Consider the following 21,253-nt stretch of genomic DNA (forward strand, 5'->3'; position numbering starts at 1 on the left):
TGCTAAAACATGATAAGACATATAGCACATACTCATGCAACATACATGCAAATATATCATGCCGGCTATCTCAGTCAGTACATACGTACCTCTATCACTGCTGGTCAAAACCTAGCTCCACTGGCCTATACTCCAAGCCTATAGTCCAGTCTACTGCTACTACAATGCAAATATCCATGCATCAACAATAAAGCTCTAAAAGGCTTAACTAAGCTAATGCATACTCCTGATAAGTGCATTTTATGAGCTTATATTGGTTAGTATTTTGCTTGACTCTTGTGTTTTATTTGTCGTTGTTATGCGTTTTTTGTGTTGTTTTTGTTATATGAAGGAAACAAGTCATTTGAATTGAGTTGATGGATATAAGTGCAAAAGAGGGAAGAAAAGATCGAGAATTAAAGACTTGAAGAATTGGAAAAAGATGAAATTCGTATCATAGGTGCGCCCGCCCTATACCAAGGCGCGCCCGCGCCATTACTGAGAAGAAAAGAGAAAAAAATTCGTAGTGAGGGCGCGCCCGCGCAAGTAAACCGCACGCTGGCGCGATCCCATGACGAAGCGAAGGGGTGCCCGCTCAACAATATGGCACGCCCGCGCCACTCTGAAGAATGCATGATGCGAAGACACTGTGCGCGCGTGCGACTGCATTGAGCGCCCGCGCCGTCGGCCGCGCAGACTTATTTTTGGAAGAATTTTATGTTTTGGAAACTCTTGTTTTATTCTTAGACTTATCTTTGGACGATTTATTGCCAAGATAAGTTTATTATTATCAAGTTTAGGAGGAAGAAACGGAAAAATTTCAATTGGAGATTGAAGATTTATCTCTTGCAAAGACTAGGTTTTTTCGGAGAATTCTAGAATTTCACCTTTTCTTATTATTTTTATTTTGTTCTTCATAAGTTGTGTTGGCTAGTTTTTAATACTTGGTTGAGGAAGACGAAGCCCTTGATTAATTTATTCGTGAGATTTCTGTTTTACAAAGCTTGTTATTGTTGAGTATCAATAATTATTCTGGTTTATTTCATGATTATATATTTGATTATTGGCTTGATCATATGATAATTTTTATATAAAATCTACTGCTAAATTGGATGTTTGAATCCGTAATTATTTGAATTATCTGATTTGCGAAGCAACTACAATTAATAATCGTCCGCTTGTGAGATTAGAAATTGTAGGGATAATAATTGACTAGGTTAAATTCATCCGCTTGTGTATGGGTTGTCTAGATTCATCAGTTTTACTAGTTTGCATGCTATCATGGGTTTAAATCTAATCTCTTGTATTAGGTTGATTCATTGGTAAGGGTTGTCTTAGAACGCTTGTGTCTAGTTAACTAAGATTAAGGTGAAACAGAGATTTAATTTCCAATGATGAATATTCAACATGATTAAATATTTTTAGATAATCGATGATCGAACGAATGAGATCAAGGGTGTAGTTGACCAAAACCAAGGCTTGTTTCTTATTGAATTTTCCGTTGTGATTTGATTGTGCTTGGTAATTGATAGAATTGCATTCATAATTGTTTTTAAATTTTAGTAGATAAATTTTGAGCAAAAAAAAAACCCCTTTTTGTTATTTTATTATTTTTAAAGAACACGAAATTTTACCTTTCCTCGTGGGAACGATCCCTACTCACACTACTGCATGTTTTTATTTACCTGAGTGAGTCGGGTAATTTGGGCGTACACGATAAGCGCTACCAAATTTTGGCGCCGTTGCCGGGGATTGGTGTTAATTTTTTGTTCTTTGATTTTGTTTTCTTTCTGTTTTGTTTTGCTTAATCTCATTCTCTTTTCTTTTCTTTGCTTCTAGATTTCTTTAATTCATGCTTTCAGGTGATCTTGCTGAAGAGGATTTTATCTACGATCCGAAAATCGAAAGAACTTTGCATAGGCGAAGGCGAGAACTCCATAGGCAACAACAAGAAGCCGCTGCTCGAGCTGTTTTTCCAGAAGAAGAAATGGCTGCTAATGCGAATCTGAGTCTTAGACAATTGGACACTCCTGATCCCAATCAACAACCTTTATGCATTACTTTTCCTACTTTAGAAAATAATGCTACTTTTGAGCTTAAATCTGGTTTAATTCACTTATTTCCTGCTTTTCATGGTCTTGCAGGTGAGGACCCGAATAAACACTTGATGCAATTCCACGTGGTCTGCACAAGTATGAAACCCCATGGAATGACAGAGGAGCAGATTCAGCTGAGGGCCTTTCCTTTCTCTTTGAAGAGTGCTGCTAAGGATTGGCTATATTACTTGCCCTCTGGCTCTATCACAACGTGGACAGAGATGAAAAGGATCTTTCTGGATAAATATTTTCCAGCCTCTAGAGCTGCGAACATCCGGAAAGAAATTTATGGAATCAAGCAATATTCAGGGGAATCACTACACGAATATTGGGAGCGGTTCAAGAAGCTTTGCGCTAGCTATCCGCAACACCAGATAAGTGAAAATCAATTAATTCAATTATGCTATGAAGGTTTGTTACCTCATGACAGGAGTATGCTGGATGCGGCGAGTGGAGGTGTTTTCATGAATAAAACTCCGGTACAAGCAAGGAACTTGATAGAGAATATGGCTGCCAATTCTCAACAATTTGGCACCATAAGGAATGATCATCCACCACGGAAGAACAACGAGGTAAATGTATCTTCCCTTGAACATAAATTACTTGAATTGACGACTCTTGTGCATCAGATGGCTGTAGGGAATGAACAGACTGCGAAGGCATGTGGCATCTGCGCTGCAATAGGACACGCCACTGATATGTGTCCTACACTTCAAGAGGACTCAGTTGAACAGGTAAACGCTACTGGCGGATTTCCTGGACCACCACAATGGAAGTATGATCCTTATTCCAACATATTCAATCCTGGTTGGAAGGATCATCCAAATCTAAGATATGGGAATCCTCAAGCAATTCAATCGGGGCCTCAAGCACCACCACATAATCAAACTTATAGGCCGCCGTATCCTCAACAGCAACAGCAGAGACCTCAGATACCAACTCCAGGTGAGTTTCTCAAAAATATAGTTAAGGAACTTGCCACTAACACTGCATCTTTTCAACAGGACACCCGGGCAAGTATACAAAACTTAACCATTCAAATGGGACAGCTAGCTACAGCAATCAACATGCTAGAATCACAAAATTCCAGCAGTCTGCCATCTCAAACTGTGGTGAACCCGAGAGAGAACGCAAGTGCAATAACTTTAAGGAATGGGAAGGAGTTGAAAATGAAGGAGAAAGAAGTTGAGGTTGAGCCCAAATAGAAGCTGAAGGAAGAAGAAGAGAAAAAGTTAAGTGAAGAAAAATCATCCAAGGATGATTCGCCAAGAGGTAAGTTTCCTCCACTTTCTGATTATAAGCCCGTTGCCCCTTTTCCCTTAGCACTTGAGGAGTCTAGAAAAAATGAAGGGATAAAGGATTTATATGAAACTTTTCATAGATGTGAGATCAATATTCCTTTGCTAGATGCTATTAAGCAGGTACCTCGATACGCAATGTTTTTGAAAGAACTGTGCACAACAAAGAGGAAACAGACATTGAAGGGTTGTCAAAAAGTGGAACTTGGTGAAAACGTATCTGCAATGATCCAATGGAAATTGCCCGCAAAATGCAAGGATCCAGGTATGTTTTCTATCCCATGCACCATAGGAAATGTTAGACTTGAGAAGGCCATGCTAGATCTTGGAGCATCAATTAATGTTATGCCTTATTATATATATATGCATCCTTGAAACTTGGCCCATTGAACAAAACTGGAATTGTCATTCAATTAGCTGATAGGTCTAATGCATATCCTAGGGGAGTAGTAGAAGATGTGTTGGTGCAAGTGAATGAATTGGTATTTCCTGCAGATTTTTATGTGCTAGACATGGAAAATGGTGATCATAATAATCCTATTTTGTTAGGCAGACCATTCTTGAAAACTTCCATGAATAAAATTGATGTTCACAGTGGCACACTCACTATGAAATTTGATGGCGAAATTGTGAAATTTAATATTTACGATGCTATGAAATTTCCTGATAGTGATGATTTTGTGTTTTCTGTTGATATTGTGGATTTTTTGGCCCAAGATTTTTGTGAGCATGCAGGGAAAGATGAGCTCGAGGTGGCTATTACAGCACCCATTATGCAGACGGAAGATGGGATTCGATGCCGTCAAGAAGTGGAAGAGATTGAGAAAATTCTGAATAGTTCACCTGAGCTACCTCAGCCAGGTAATGTCTCTTACATATCTTTACCAATCTCTAATACTAGGCGTCTTCCATCTGTTTTGCAGGCGCCAGTGATCGAGCTAAAGACGCTTCCAAACCACCTTAAGTATGTTTTCCTTGGTGAAGGAGAAACATTACCAGTCATCATCTCCAACAGTTTGGAAACCAATCAAGAGGAGCAGTTAATCAAAGTACTGAAAGAGCACAAAACTGCTATTGGGTGGACTATAGCAGACATCAAAGGAATTAGCCGTCTACATGTATGCACCGAATTCTGATGGAGGAAGGAGTAAACCCCTCACGTCAGCCGCAACGCAAACTGAATCCACCGATGATGGAGGTGGTAAAGGCTGAAATTCTGAAGTTACTTGAAGTAGGGGTCATCTACCCAATTTTTGACAGTCAGTGGGTCAGTCCAGTACAAGTGGTGCCCAAGAAAACTGGAATTACAGTGGTGAAAAATAAGGACGACGAATTGGTTCCCACCCGTATTTAGAATGGGTGGAGAGTTTGTATTGATTACAGGAAGCTGAATGAAGGAACCCGAAAGGACCACTTTCCTCTTCCCTTTATTGATCAAATGATTGAAAGGTTAGCATGTCATCCTTACTATTATTTTCTTGATGGTTATTCTGGTTATTTTCAGATTGCAATTGCACCGGAAGATCAGGAGAAGACGACATTCACATGCCCATTCAGAACCTTTGCATACCGACGCATGCCCTTTGGACTATGCAATGCACCGGCGACTTTCCAGCGGTGTATGGTTAGTATATTTTCTGATTTTGTAGAGCATATATTAGAAGTCTTCATGGATGATTTTACCGTCTATGGTGACTCTTTCAAAAACTGTCTGTCTAATCTTGCTCTAGTTCTTAAAAGGTGTGTCGAAACCAACCTGGTTCTTAATTCTGAAAAATGTCATTTTATGGTTGGGCAAGGTATAGTGTTGGGTCATGTCGTCTCATCTAAGGGGATTGAGGTAGATAAAGCTAAAATTGATATTATTCAGTCTCTACCTTACCCCGTAAGTGTGCGGGAGGTGCGCTCTTTTCTTGGCCATGCAGGTTTTTACAGGAGATATATTTAGGATTTTGCCAAGATTGCATCCCCTATGTGCAAGCTGCTGCAGAAGGATGTGTCGTTTGAATTCAATGAGCCATGCAAAATTGCTTTTGATAAACTCAAGGACTCATTAACTTCAGCGCCAATCATCCAACCACCGGACTGGACCAAGCCATTTGAAATCATGTGTGATGCCAGTGACTATGCCGTAGGAGCGGTATTGGGACAAAAAGTTGGGAAGGCATCGCACACTATCTATTACGCTTCGCGCATTTTGAACGATGCCCAACGGAACTACTCCACTACTGAAAAGGAGCTTTTAGCAGTAGTTTTTGCTTTAGAGAAATTTCGTTCATATTTACTTGGTGCTAAAGTTATTGTTTATTCTGATCATGCAGCTCTTCGTTTTCTGATGGCGAAGAAAGAGGCAAAACCAAGACTGATAAGATGGATACTACTGCTGAGCGAATTTGATGTGAAGATTAAGGACAAGAGAGGGACCAAAAATCGAGTTGCGGACCACTTGAGTCGTCTAGTTCATGTTGAAGAAGAGCTGAAGTTACGAGAAGAATTTCCTGATGAGCAGTTATTTTCAGTCAGCACGGAATTACCATGGTACGCAAATATTGTGAATTATTTAGTTACTAATGGATTCCCTTCTGAATTTTCCAAGGCACAGAAAGATAAGGTCCGAAGTGATGCTAAATATTATGTGTGGGATGATCCATACTTGTGGAAGCACTGCGCTGATCAAGTCATACGACGATGTGTATCTGCAAGTGAGGTAATCCCAATTCTCACATTTTGTCACTCATATGCTTGTGGTGGCCATTTTGGAGCAAAAAGAACAGCTAGGAAGGTATTGGACTGTGGATTTTTCTGGCCATCCATATTTCGAGATGCTTACATGTTTTGTAAGTCATGCGCTCAATGCCAAAAGACAGGTAATATATCCCAGCGTAAGGAGATGCCTCAGCAACCCATTTTAATATGTGAAATCTTTGATGTATGGGGCATCGACTTCATGGGGCCTTTTGTAGGAACACGGTCGTTCTCCAGATCGAAAAAGAAAGTGATATCCGGTGCAGCAGAAGTTTTAAAATTTTATATAGAACGATTCCATATGGGTATCAAATTCCTACGATTAAAATTGATAACATAAAATTTAAACAATATAAATTTTACCTTAAAATCTCGAAGCGAGATTATGGACACCAACAGATTAATCTGCTCTTGTTGTATATCCCAGGAACTGATGAACGAACAATTCTTCAATCAAGTCCACGAACAGAAATTTAATCCCTCTGATAGACTGCACTAGAAAGTCTATCAGAAGTTTTTACGAAGAGAAATAATAGATTTGATCTGTTAAATCAGACTACAAATTCAGAAATTTGCAGACTGAATTTTCGAACGCAGTAGGGGAGAGGGGCGGCCGAAAACCCTAAGAGAGGAGGCTCTAGGTTTTGCCTTGTCTTATTTAATTTCTGCACTGCAATAACTTATTTATAATATGGGTTGCTAACAGCTTAGGGCCCATTAGTCATAAGTTCAAGCCTGACAAGCAAAGTCCGCATGTTCAGAAATTAATATAAAATTCATCGTGACTCAGATTGATAAACCAATTTCACCAATGTGCACAGAAACCATTTCTGCATTTTTAAAGTCAAGATAAATTTTCTGAATCCGAATTCAGTGATTTCCAAAAATGTCCATCACTATGTCATTTAAGGAAATCTTACTCCCTCTAGTCTTAAATAAGAAGTCCCACTTCTTTATTCACTAAATTTAACTCTTTAAATTTAATTATCTCAATGGGGATTAGAAATCCATTACTTGTGTGACCCTCAATGGTTCACGGATACAGCTAGCCGTGGGCTCACAACTCCTTGTGACTCGGAATAACAATTTCCGACTTGCCCATCGAATCATGGTAAGAGCGCCTAGCAACATCGCCCCATGATTCCCTAGGTATCACTGATAGTGCCGGCAAGAACCAGTAGATTTTGGTTAGCGTACAGTACGGTCCCTTCATCCATATATCCCGATCGAATCAACAACCATTGGTAAATCGAGAGTCGTTCGAGATTCGATAACTATGCAATGCATCTTGAAGATCAAATAGTGACATCGCATGTGCTACTAGGAAACCAAGTAACCTAAAACACATCATGTACTCTGGCCAGAGATTCGTCACACTAATATCTCCTCAGATTGCATAGGATATCCACACTCGCAAGTATGTGGTGAATCCTTGACAACAAAGCATCGACTCCTATATGTGTCATAACTGTACCCAATCCCGACACCTGATGACCCCAATAGAGTCGGTAAACGAGTCAAAGTACAGTACTAGCATATAGAGTCTCAATGATGTTTCAAGTAGTAAGGACTAATGGTGTACAACCAAAACCGCGGACTTTATCCACTCGATAAGTGATAACCACTTGGAAAGTCCGGATAAGGTAGTTCGATCATTCATCATATGAATATCCATTTGCATGCTTTGAACATCTCTATGTTCCATACCAATGAAACGTGGTACTCGGCATCGCAAATGATAGTCTCAGTCTCGAGCGATCCTTATCCTTATTAACGGACGGCTCAATCGACTAGGAACTGTTTAGAATATACAGTGACTTTAAGATGTGTTTCATGATAGCCATCCCCATGTGCTACCACATCTTACATACACTATAGTATATTCAAGGTCTTCATCTAAACATCTTATAGTATGTCACAACATAATAATATGATAAAAGATAAAGTACATGCCATTATAAAAGTGTAAATTATATTAACCAAAAGATTGTTTATACATAGAGTCATAAAAGCCCTTAGCCACAAGTTGGCTCACCGGGCAACCAATCTTTCAATCTCCCACTTGCCCTAAAGCCAACTAGTCATACTACGTAGTCCCATTGCTTCGCGATGTTTGTCAAATAATGGTCCTGGCAAGGGCTTAGTAAGTGGATCAGCGATATTGTCTGCAGAGGCCACTCTCTCGACAGTGATGTCTCCTCTTTCCACGATCTCCTGGATGATGTGGTATTTCCTCAGTACGTGTTTGGATCTTTGATGAGACCTTGGTTCCTTTGCCTGAGCAACGGCACCCGTGTTGTCACAGTACACCGGGACTGGACCAACAGCTTCAGGAATAATGCCCAACTCTTGGGACGAAATTCCTCATCCAAACGGCCTCTTTAGCAGCAGCTGATGCCGCAATGTATTCTGCCTCAGTGGTGGAATCCGCTGTGGTGTCCTGCTTGGAACTCTTCCAAGAGACAGCACCGCCATTGAGCATGAACACAAATCCAGAGGTTGACTTCGAGTCATCCACGTCACTTTGGAAGCTAGAGTCGGTATAGCCTTCCAATTTCAGTTCTCTTCCTCCATAAACCATGAATACATTCTTAGTTCTTCTCAAGTACTTAAGAATATCCTTCACGGCTTTCCAATGCATTTGACCGGGATTGGCTTGATATCTGCTCGTGACACTCAGAGCAAATGCCACATCCGGTCTGGTAGATATCATCCCATACATGATACTCCCTATGGCTGACGCATATGGTATGTGTGTCATTTTCTCTATCTCTTCGTCAGTCTTGGGACACATAGACTTGGATAGAGAGACTCTATGACACATAGGTAGATGTCCTCTCTTGGACTCATCCATTGAAAACCTTTTCAATATAGTGTCGATGTAGGTAGCTTGAGTAAGTCCTATCATTCTCTTAGATCTATCTCTATAGATCTGTATCCCTAGAATATAGGACGCCTCACCCAAATCCTTCATCGAGAATCTACCTGATAACCATATCTTTGTTGACTGCAACATCCCTACATCATTCCCAATGAGTAAGATGTCATCAACATAAAGTACTAAGAATGTCACAGCATCCTTAACTACTTTCTTGTACACGCACGGTTCCTCCGGGTTCTTGATGAAACCAAAATCCTTTATTGTTTCATCAAATTTCTGGTTCCAACTTCTTGATCCTTGTTTGAGACCATAGATCAATCTCTGAAGCTTGCATACCTTATGCTCGCTTCCCATTGATGTGAATCCCTCGGGCTGCATCATATAGATTTCTTCATTAATGTTTCCATTAAGAAATGCAGTCTTCACATCCATTTGCCATATCTCATAGTCATACCATGCTGCTATGGCAATAAGGATTCTTATGGACTTGAACATTGCGACTGGTGAAAAAGTTTCATCATAGTCAACTCCTTTTCTTTGAGTATAACCTTTTGCCACCAATCGTGCCTTGTAGGTCAGTACCTTTCCATCAGGCCCAAGTTTTCTCTTATAGATCCATTTACACCCTATTGGAACAATTCCATCGGGAGGATCTACTAAAGACCAAACTTGGTTTGTATGCATCGAATCTATTTCCGACTACATAGATTCAAGCCATAAATTCGAATCCGCATCAGAAATTGCTTCCTTGAAGTTTCTTGGATCACGTCCAATGTAGGGTTCACTTTGATCCCCTTCAAGAAGAAGATCATATCTAATAGGAGGCCTAGAAGTCCTCTCGGATCTTTTAGTAATAGGCGTGTCAATCAATGGTTCCTGAGGTGTAGGATCATTATTTTGTATCTCGGGTTCTTCTCGAATTTCTTCGAGTTCCATCATCTTGCCTTTCTTATCCAATAAGAACTCCTTCTCCAAGAAGGTGGCATTTCTTGAAACAAACACTTTTGTTTCAGTAGGATGATAGAAATAATATCCGATTGAATTCTTCGGATACCCTACAAAATAACATAAGGTGGATCGACTATCCAACTTATCTCCCACTGTCTGCTTCACATAAGCAGGACATCCCCAAATCCTCAAGTACGAATACTTAGGAGCTTTGCCATTCCATAACTCGTATGGTGTTTTGTTCACTGCTTTAGTGTGGACGTTGTTCAACAACAATACCGCCGTTTCAAGAGCATAGCCCCAAAACGAAGGTGGGAGCTCAGTGAAGCTCATCATAGATCGAACCATGTCCAACAATGTTCGATTGCGACGCTCCGAAACTCCATTCAGCTGAGGTGTCATAGGAGGAGTCCACTGAGAGAGAATCCCATTCTCTTTTAGATAGCTCAAAAACTCGGTACTCAAGTATTCTCCACCTCGATCCGATCGAAGTGCTTTAATACTCTTACCTAGTTTGTTTTCTACTTCAGCCTTGAATTCTTTGAACTTTTCAAATGATTCAGACTTATATTTCATCAAATATAAGTACCCATACCTAGAATAATCATCAGTAAAGGTAATGAAGTAGGTGTGACCAAATTTTGTACCAATACTAAATGGTCCGCAAATATCTGTATGGATCAAATCCAATAGATTTTGACTACGCTTAGGTTTTCCTTTGAAAGGAGATTTAGTCATTTTTCCTTTCAGGCAGGACTCACAAGTAGGTAGAGAGTTAATATTAGACATATCAAACATGCCCTCTCCCACTAGCTTGTTCATCCTCCTTGAGGAAATATGACCTAGCCTAGCATGCCAAAGGTTTGCCGGGTTTTGACTATCGATTTTTCTTTTGTTCGTTGTTACCGGTTTATCAACATAATTTATTGGAATGTCTTTTAATTTTAAGTTATATAGATCGTTTTCAAGTTGTCCATTTCCAATCAAACATTCATTCTTGTAAATATTGCAAATCCCATTCACAAAATTTCAAGAAATATCTTCTCTATCAATAATAGAAAAAGAAATAATGTTTTAATGAAATCTTGGTACAAATAAAAACATCTCTCTCAAAATATAGCTTAAAATCGTTTTTGCAAAATTAAACGAATGTTTCCCATAGCTTTTGGATTCAACTCTGGAACCATTCCCGAGCCTTAACTGGGCCTCACCCATCCTAAGCTTACGACTTCTTGTCATCATCTGCAACTCATTGCAAATGTGAGATCTACATCTGGTATCCAATACTTAAGAAATAGTATTAAGTGAAATATTTATAAAATATATCCTTTGTAGTTCGTAACTACTCGATATACATTCTTTGCAGTTACATTTCCAGTAACCGGGTTTCTTGCTGTAATGGCAAACTTATTTAGACTTGTCCAATTTTGCATGTAACATTTGACCTTGAGATCATGGTCCAACCATTTCTCTAGTTCGGCCAACCTTTCGGCAGTTACATCAGTCGGGGCTGTTTTCGGAGAAGCCTTTTCTAACACTTAGAAAATCTTTTTCCGAACTCTGGACAATCTTAATTTATTGAACCATTCCGTATAGTTGCGCCAGAAAGTTTGTTTTGTTCGAGAATTGAAATATGTGGATTAAGAAGATTTATCATAATGATATACTGAGATGAAACAGACAATAATCGATGATTGTTTAATTAATTTACTAAGACATAAAATATGGCGAATTTTAATTTTATGAATTACACTCATACTATTTTAACGATTTCACTACCCTCTAGTGAAAACGGAAAACTCCTTTTCTTAGTGGGAACATGAAGTCCAATTGACAAATCATAGTCCCGAATAATATCAGCCAACCATAATTTTCAAAAGGTAGAGCCCAATTGCTTCCAAAGCAACCTCCATGTTTTTACCTCATGTCTAATAAGGGCCCAATAATATGACGCCGTTTATTGTGACACGTCAAGATAACCCATCAATATTAAGTTGTGATGGACGGTCTCCATGTGGATCCCCCAATAATATGAGCCAATCCCATGGGAGTTCCACCCAACTTACAACATGTGTCGATCCAATGTACAACTTTCCAACGAACGGGCCCCCCTAATAATATGAGCCGGACCGTATCCGCGGGTAGCATCTCATACATTGATCGTTGATGGAAGGTAGGAACATTTAAACAATATTTAAATTCCCTTTTATAAATCTTGATATCAATTTTAAATCATATTTAAAATGAGGGATTTTAATTTTTAAAAATTTGTTTCATCATTTAAAATTTGTATGCTTGCGGGATTCATACAATTTAGTCTAAACATGCATACAACAATAATATCATATATTATTTTAGGATGATCGATTCCATTACTAATTGACCCGTGGTTGCCAATCACGAGTCTAAGTCCAATCCTAGGTGATATGCAAGTATGCAATGCAATCCTATTACATTGTGCTTCCAATTTACATTTCTTCAGTCTTTATCATTGCTTGCTGGTCCCACCTCCATCTTCAAAATCTCCCACTATTTCTAGTGAATTTACAATAAATTACTATGACAAATAAAGGGATACATTATAGGGGTGGGAACGGGCCATAAACCAGGCCCACTTTTATTACAAATGATACAATAAAATTTGGGCCATAAACCAGGCCCATTAATAAAATCCAACAATCAATAATAAAGCTAAATGTAAACAACCTAACATACACCTATAATATTTGTCATGGCAATCGATCATCCTTATCCAATAATATTTAATTCAAAAATTAATTTATTGGATATCATTCAATGACAATAAATATAAATAGATAAAATCATATTTCATACATAAAATATTATTTTATATATAAAATCATATTTTATCTAGTTTATCCATAAAATCATATTTTACATATAAAATCCAATTTTATACATAAAATTATATTTTATTATCAATTGTACCAAAATTAATAATTAAAGATTTAATTTATTGGATTAAATTTATAAATTTCCAAAATTCAAAATTTATCCAAAAATTAATTTTCTTAGTTAAAATTTTTTTTTTTTGGGCTCAAAAAATTTTGACCCATTGCCTCGTGGACCAACTGAAACAATTTTCAATCGGGCCAAAAACTGGGCCCAAAACCATTTTGGGCTAGAATTCATAATTCAAGAAAAAATTTGATTTTTTTTAATAAAAGTTTCTGGGTAGCCCGGGACAATCCCGGGCTGCCCGCCCGTCGCGCTGGGCCGCTCCATGCGGCCCAGCTGCGCGGGCTAGGGCAACGCTTGCCCTAGCTCGCGCAGGGCTGCACGCGGCGCTGCTCGCTGCCTTCGGGTAGTGGGCAGCCCCGAAATTTTTTTTTTCTTTCCGTTTTATTTTTCTGAAAAATCGAGGCTTTCTACAATCGATAAATTTTTAATCGTAAAATCCGAGAACAGCCTGGCTCTGATACCACTGTTGGAACACGGTCGTTCTCCGGATCGAAAAAGAAAGGGATACCCGGTGCAGCGGAAGTTTTAAAATTATATATGGAACGATTCCATATGGGTATCAAATTCCTACGATTAAAATTGATAACATAAAATTTAAACAATATAAATTTTACCTTAAAATCTCGAAGCGAGATTATGGACACCAACAGATTAATCTGCTCTTGTTGTATATCCCAGGAACTGATGAACGAACAATTATTCAATCAGGTCCACGAACAGAAATTTAATCCCTCTGATAGACTGCACTAGAAAGTCTATCAGAAGTTTCTACGAAGAGAAATAACAGATTTGATCTGTTAAATCAGACTGCAAATTCAGAAATTTGCAGACTGAATTTTTGAACGCAGTAGGGGAGAGGGGCGGCCGAAAACCCTAAGAGAGGAGGCTCTAGGTTTTCGAAAATTATGCCTTGTCTTCTTTAATTTCTGCACTGCAATAACTTATTTATAATGTGGGCTGGTAACAGCTTATGTAGTGACCCTTACCCGGATCACCTACTAAACAGAACTTATGCATGCAATTAACTTAATTAAACAGATATCAGAATAAAACTGCGAAAACCATAAACATTATACAATCCCAAGTAAAGGAATCTGTAATTTATCCAAATAATATACAACCAAATCGAATAGCTGTATAAACCCAAACAACAGTAATAAAACCTAGACGAAGCTCCAGCTGGCCAACCACTGACTAGCCCCTCCTGGATCCACCCTCCTCGTCCAATCGCAAACCTGCCCCATGGAATAGGGTGTCCAGAAAATACAGAGTACGAGACGTGAGCAAAAAATGCTCAGTACGAGAGTATGAGTATACATGCATGCAAAGTGAACTCCCTATAACTCGAGGTCAAGGATCAGATAACAGAGACAGACCGGGCCCTGGTATGTAGCACGCTGTGCCGTCGCTTCAGGAGGTGGTTCCCATACCGAGATAACCGTGGATACGCCGGACCCAAATCGATGGAAGCCCATCCACTAACAGGATAGGGTACAACCCTACTAACAGACATCTCGAAAGAGATACAGCAAGATGCAAATGAATGCAGCATAATATCATGGCATATAAATCATGCAGTCACATAATACATGCATACTCAGTCAGGATATCTTGAACAGTACTTCCGTACCTCAAATCAGTGCAAGTTCTACCAACTCTAGGTCCACGCCTATAGCCTGCTCTACACTGCCAAATGATACGACTATCATTAAAGCGCTCTAAAAGCCTTAACTAAGCTATTGCATACTCCTAAATATTTATAGGAATTAAAAGCTATACCTGTTGGAACACGGTCGTTCTCCGGATCAAAAAGAAAGTGATATCCAGTGCAGCGGAAGTTTTAAAATTTTATATGGAACGATTCCATATGGATATCAAATTCCTACGATTAAAATTGATAATATAAAATTTAAACAATATAAATTTTACCTTAAAATCTCGAAGCGAGATTATGGACACCAACAGATTAAACTGCTCTTGTTGTATATCCCAGGAACTGATGAACGAACAACTCTTCAATCAGGTCCACGAACAGAAATTTAATTCCTCTGATAGACTGCACTAGAAAGTCTATCAGAAGTTTCTACGAAGAGATAGAACAGATATGATCTGTTAAATCAGTCTGCAAATTCAAAAATTCACAGACTGAATTTTCGAACACAGTAGGGGAAGGGGGCGGCCGAATTCTCTAGAGAGAGAGATCTAGGGTTTTCAAAAATTATGACCTATGTTATTTAATTTCTGTACTGCAATAACTTATTTATAATGTGGGCTGCTAACAGCTTAGGGCCCATTAGTCATAAGTTCAAGCCTGACAAGCAAAGCCCGCATGTTCAGAAATTAATATAAATTTCATCGTGACTCAGATTGATAAACCAATTTCACCAATGTGCACAGAAACCATTTCTGCATCTTTTAAAGTCAAGATAAATTTTCTGAATCCGAATTCAGTGGTTTCCAAAAATGTGCATCACTATGTCATTTTAGGAAATCTTACTCCTCTACTCTTAAATAAGAAGTCCCACTTCTTTGTTCATTAAATTTAACTCTTTAAATTTAACTATCTCAACGGGGATTAAAAATCCATTACTCTGTGTGACCCTCAATGGTTCAGGGATATAGCTAGCCGTGGGCTCACAACTCCTTGTGACTCGGAACAACAATTTCCGACTTGCCCATCGAATCATGGTATGAGCGCCTAGCAACATCGCCCCATGATTCCCTAGGTATCACTGATAGTGCCTGCAAGAACCAATAGATTTTGGTTAGCGTACAGTACGATCCCTTCATCCATATATCCCGATCGAATCAACAACCATTGGTAAATAGAGAGTCGTTCGAGGTTCGATAACTATGCAATGCATCTTGAAGATCAAATAGTGACATCGCATGTGCTACTAAGAAACCATTTCTTAAAAACACATCATGTACTCTGGCCAGAGATTCGTCACACTAATATCTCCTCAGATTGCATAGGATATCCACACTCGCAAGTATGTGGTGAATCCTTGACAACAAATCATCGACTCCTATATGTGTCGTTACTGTACCCAATCCCGACACCTGATGACCCCAATAGAATCGGTAAACGAGTCAAAGTACAGTACTAGCATATAGAGTCTCAATGATGTTTCAAGTAGTAAGGACTAATGGTGTACAACCAAAACCGCGGACTTTATCCACTCGATAAGTGATAACCACTTGGAAAGTCCGGATAGGGTAGTTCGATCATTCATCATATGAATATCCATTTGCATGCTTTGAACATCTCTATGTTCCATACCAATGAAACGTGGTACTCGGCATCGCAAATGCTAGTCTCAATCTCGAGCGATCCTTATCCTTATTAACGGACGGCTCAATCGACTAGGAACTGTTTAGAATATATAGTGACTATAAGATGTGTTTCATGATAGCCATCCCCATGTGCTACCACATCTTACATACACTATAGTATATTCAAGGTCTTCATCTAAACATCTTATAGTATGTCACAACATAATAATATGATAAAAGATAAAGTAAATGCCATTATAAAAGTGTAAATTATATTAAACAAAATATTGTTTATACATAGAGTCATAAAAGCCCTTAGCCACAAGTTGGCTCACCGGGCACCCACTCTTTCAATACCTTCGTCCGTCGTTAGCCCTTTGATGTCGATGCCTCCAGAACTTGGGCACAACTTCGCTACGACTATTGAACGCCTCGCCGACCGCCGGGTCAAGCCTAGGAAGGCTAGAACAACTCAAATAGACTAGAAAGGAGAGGAAAACACTCGGAATTGGCAATTGGAAATGAAGCCTCGGCCCTCTATTTATAGACAATGATCGGAACTTCCGATCCTTGATCGGAACGTCTGAACCACGATCGTAACGTCCGATCCTGCCATCGAAGCTTCCGAAGATCCTGATCTGCCACGTGTCAAAATATCACTTGTTGATTCCGGATAGGGGTGATCGGAGCTTCCGATCCTGATCGGAGCTTCCGATCTAACCACACGTCATGGATGACGTAATATCATCGGTGCCCCCGATCGCTCATCGAAGCTTTCGATCCTGATCGGAGCTTCCGATCTTGCCTTCGGAGCTTCCGATCCGTCCAATACCCCATTTATTTAATTAGCATTAATCCTTTAATTACTCAATTAGGGTATGAGTTACTTCAGCTTAGGGCCCATTAGTCATAAGTTCAAGCCTGACAAGCAAAGCCCGCATGTTCAGAAATTAATATAAAATTCATCGTGACTCAGATTGATAAACCAATTTCACCAATGTGCACAGAAATCATTTCTGCATCTTTTAAAGTCAAGATAAATTTTCTGAATCCGAATTCAGTGATTTCCAAAATGTCCATCACTATGTTATTTTAGGAAATCTTACTCCCTCTACTCTTAAATAAGAAGTCCCACTTATTTATTCACTAAATTTAACTATTTAAATTTAATTATCTAAATGGGGATTAGAAATCCATTACTTGTGTGACCCTCAATGGTTCAGGGATACAGCTAGCCGTGGGCTCACAACTCCTTGTGACTCGGAATAATAATTTCTGACTTGCCCATCGAATCATGGTAAGAGCACCTAGAAACATCGCCCCATGATTCCCTAGGTATCACTGATAGTGCCTGCAAGAACCAGTAAATTTTGGTTAGCATACAGTATGGTCCCTTCATCCATATATCCCGATCGAATCAACAACCATTGGTAAATCAAGAGTCGTTCGAGATTCGATAACTATGCAATGCATCTTGAAAATCAAATAGTGACATCGCATGTGCTACTAGGAAACCAAGTAACCTAAAACACATCATGTACTCTGGCCAGAGATTCGTCACACTAATATCTCCTCAGATTGCATAGGATATCCACACTCGCAAGTATGTGGTGAATCCTTAACAACAAAGCATCGACTCCTATATGTGTCATAACTGTACCCAATCCCGACACCTGATGACCCCAATAGAGTCGGTAAACGAGTCAAAGTACAGTACTAGCATATAGAGTCTCAATGATGTTTCAAGTAGTAAGGACTAATGGTGTACAACCAAAACCGCGGACTTTATCCACTCGATAAGTGATAACCACTTGGAAAGTCCGGATAGGGTAGTTCGATCATTCATCATATGAATATCCATTTGAATGCTTTGAACATCTCTATGTTCCATACCAATGAAACGTGGTACTCGGCATCACAAATGCTAGTCTCAGTCTCGAGCGATCCTTATCCTTATTAATGGACGGCTCAATCGACTAGGAACTGTTTAGAATATACAGTGACTTTAAGATGTGTTTCATGATAGCCATCCCCATGTGCTACCACATCTTACATACACTATAGTATATTCAAAGTCTTCACCTAAACATCTTATAGTATGTCACAACATAATAATATGATAAAAGATAAAGTAAATTCCATTATAAAAGTGTAAATTATATTAACCAAAAGATTGTTTATACATAGAGTCATAAAAGCCCTTAGCCACAAGTTGGCTCACCGGGCACCCACTCTTTCACCTTTTCCTAGTTCAAATGGATTTATTTATATATTACTTGCTGTGGATTATATCTCAAAATGGGTGGAAGCCAAGGCCACCCGTACTGACGATTCTAAAGTGGTTGCAGAATTCATTCAACATAATATATTCTCTAGGTTTGGAATCCCAAGAGCTCTCATTAGTGATAGAGGAACGCACTTCTGCAACTGGACTGTGGCTAGTTTATTGAAGAAATATCATGTAACGCACAAACTCTCCACTGCGTATCACCCGCAATCGAATGGCCAAGCCGAGGTCTCAAATCGAGAAATCAAATCCATTTTGGAGAAGACAGTGAATCCTACTAGGAAAGACTGGAGTTTGCGCTTGGATGATGCACTGTGGGCATACAAAACCGCATTCAAGACGCCAATTGGGATGTCCCCATATCGATTGATTTTTGGGAAACCATGTCATCTGCCTATCGAATTGGAACATCGAGCCTACTGGGCTATTAAAAATTTCAACATGCAGACGGATGAGAGTGGAGCGCATCGAAAGTTGCAGTTTCAAGAACTAGAAGAGATACGCAATGATGCGTATGCAAGCTCAAAGATTTACAAGGAAAAGACAAAGGTCTTCCACGACAAGATGATCTCTAGAAGGGTGTTTGAAGTCGGTCAAAAAGTTTTTCTCTATCACTCACGACTTCGATTATTCCAAGGTAAGTTGCGTTCTAGATGGATTGGCCCGTTTGTTATTACTGATCTTTTTCCTCATGGTGCAGTGGAAATAAAAAGCTTGGAGACTGCGAAAACATTCAAGGTGAATGACCAACGATTGAAACATTATTTTGAAGGAGTCCAAGCAAATGAGGAAGAGGATGCACATGATCTCACACTCGATGACCCGCCACAAATTGATTAAATTCACAGCATCCAGTCGGGCTGACGACTATAAACCAAGCGCTATTTGGGAGGCAACCCAAATCTTTATTTTTCTCGTCTTTGCACCTCTGTTTCATTTATTTCTTTTATCATTTTATTTTAGTTTTTACTATGCTAATTTTGGTGACTTGAGAGTTGATTTGGTTCTACTTTTCCACAGGTTTTGTCGCAGAAAATTGGGCAGATTCGAAGTCCAGGAGCGCGCGCCCCATTATATCGCGCGCCCGCGCAGCTTCAGAATCAAAAAATTTCATTTATGCGAAGCACAGGAGCGCGCGCCCCACAATACCGCGCGCCCGCGCAAGTTCTCATTTCTGAAAAAAATAAAAAGAAGTCAAGTAAGCGTGCGCGCCCCACTGTACTGAGCGCCCGCGCGCATCCTGGGCACAAAATTGCAACATATGCGTAACGACAGCGCGCGCGCCCCACTCTACTAAGTGCCCGCGTGAGTCCTGGGCACCAAAGTCTTATACATGCGAAGCAATAGAGCGCGCGCCCCATTAACCTGAGAGCCCGCGCGATCTAACATTTCGAGAAAATTCAATTGTGCAAAGAAACAGAGCACATGCCCACACCACTGCGCGCCCGTGCGACGGATTTTAAAGACTCCTATTCGCGATTGATGCCTCACTTTCTCCCCAACTCTTTCAGAATCTCTAAATCCCTAAACCCCTAATCGCACGATTTTGTTTTTCCTTCACCAATTCTCTTCTTTGGAGCGATTTGTCTAATACAATCTCACATCTCTATTACCAAATTCTTTCCCCAATTTCTCTCAACCCTTCGAAGAAGCGTGAATTTGGGTCGAATTGCTTATATCGTTCGTGGGAATTGTTTGGAGCTTTTCAAGTTGGACATCGAGTTCTATCTTATATTGGGTAAGTGTTGGCTTTCATCTTCGGGTTTGAAGCTTTTCTTCAAGCCGAAATTCATATTGTGAAGTTGTGAGGTGTGGGATTTGTTGAAGTTTGGGGGGGCATATTATTTGTGAATTGTTTGGTTGGTGATTGTGGTGGAGTAGTGCAGTGTGTGTTGTTGAAGTTAGCGGGAAGAAAGGGGTGGTATTTTGGCTTTTGTGATACCGTTTACAGGAGTGCACCCTAAGTGTTCGATACATGGCACCCAAGAAGAAAACTAAGTTTGGTGCTTCTTCTTCTTCTGCTCCCGCTCCTACCAATGATTCTAGGCATTTTTGGAATGCCCAGGATGCGGCATATTATCAAGAATGGCTTGGGAAGAACATGCTATCCGAGCGAGGATTCGATGCATCTATTGGTTTTGAGCCAAGTGATTTTACCACGAGTATTGGTCGGGATATTGCCCGACAATGGCAGGAGTTTGCAAAGCAACCTCAGGACGCAGTTGTTCCTTTGGTTAGAGAATTTTACGCCAACTTGAAAGTGAAACATGTTCAGTTGAAAGGACTCGTGCGTGGGAAGATGGTCCCATTCGACTCTCACTCCATCAATACTCTGTTTAAGATTCCACCGGTGTATCACGATGAATATCTGGAATTCAAAAACAGTGACATTGATTACGAAGCTGTTATTCGTTGTATCTATCGACCGGGGGCTGAGTGGCGCTATGGGCATGATGGTATGCCATCAAAGTTGAAGAAAACTGAGCTGCAACATGAGGTCAATTTGTGGTATAACTTTATTTGCGCTCGCCTGAAGCCGACCGACCATGAGCACGAGGTTACACGGGATAGAGCTCTCTTGCTCTATTGCCTTGTGGAGGGAAAGTCCATTGATTTGGGACTAGTTTGTTAGGAGACTATTCTGCACGTGGTGCATGGAAAGACGAGTGGTGGTCTTGCCTTGCCTGTCATTATTTCGGATCTTTGTGAGGAGGCCGGGGTGGAATGGAGCCCCACGGAGGAGATTTTGAAGCCCATTTCC

The 21,253-nt window shown here is 39.8% G+C and overlaps 1 pseudogene; it reads left to right on the plus strand.

The window, feature by feature from the left end:
* The first annotated feature begins 1,831 nt into the window (after positions 1-1,831).
* LOC140870861 (uncharacterized) lies at positions 1,832-19,332 on the plus strand (annotated as a pseudogene).
* Positions 19,333-21,253: the final 1,921 nt, after the last annotated feature.

The sequence above is a fragment of the Henckelia pumila genome, unplaced genomic scaffold (assembly GCF_033568475.1).
Source record: "Henckelia pumila isolate YLH828 unplaced genomic scaffold, ASM3356847v2 CTG_270:::fragment_1, whole genome shotgun sequence".
In the NCBI taxonomy this organism is placed as follows: Eukaryota; Viridiplantae; Streptophyta; class Magnoliopsida; order Lamiales; family Gesneriaceae; genus Henckelia; species Henckelia pumila.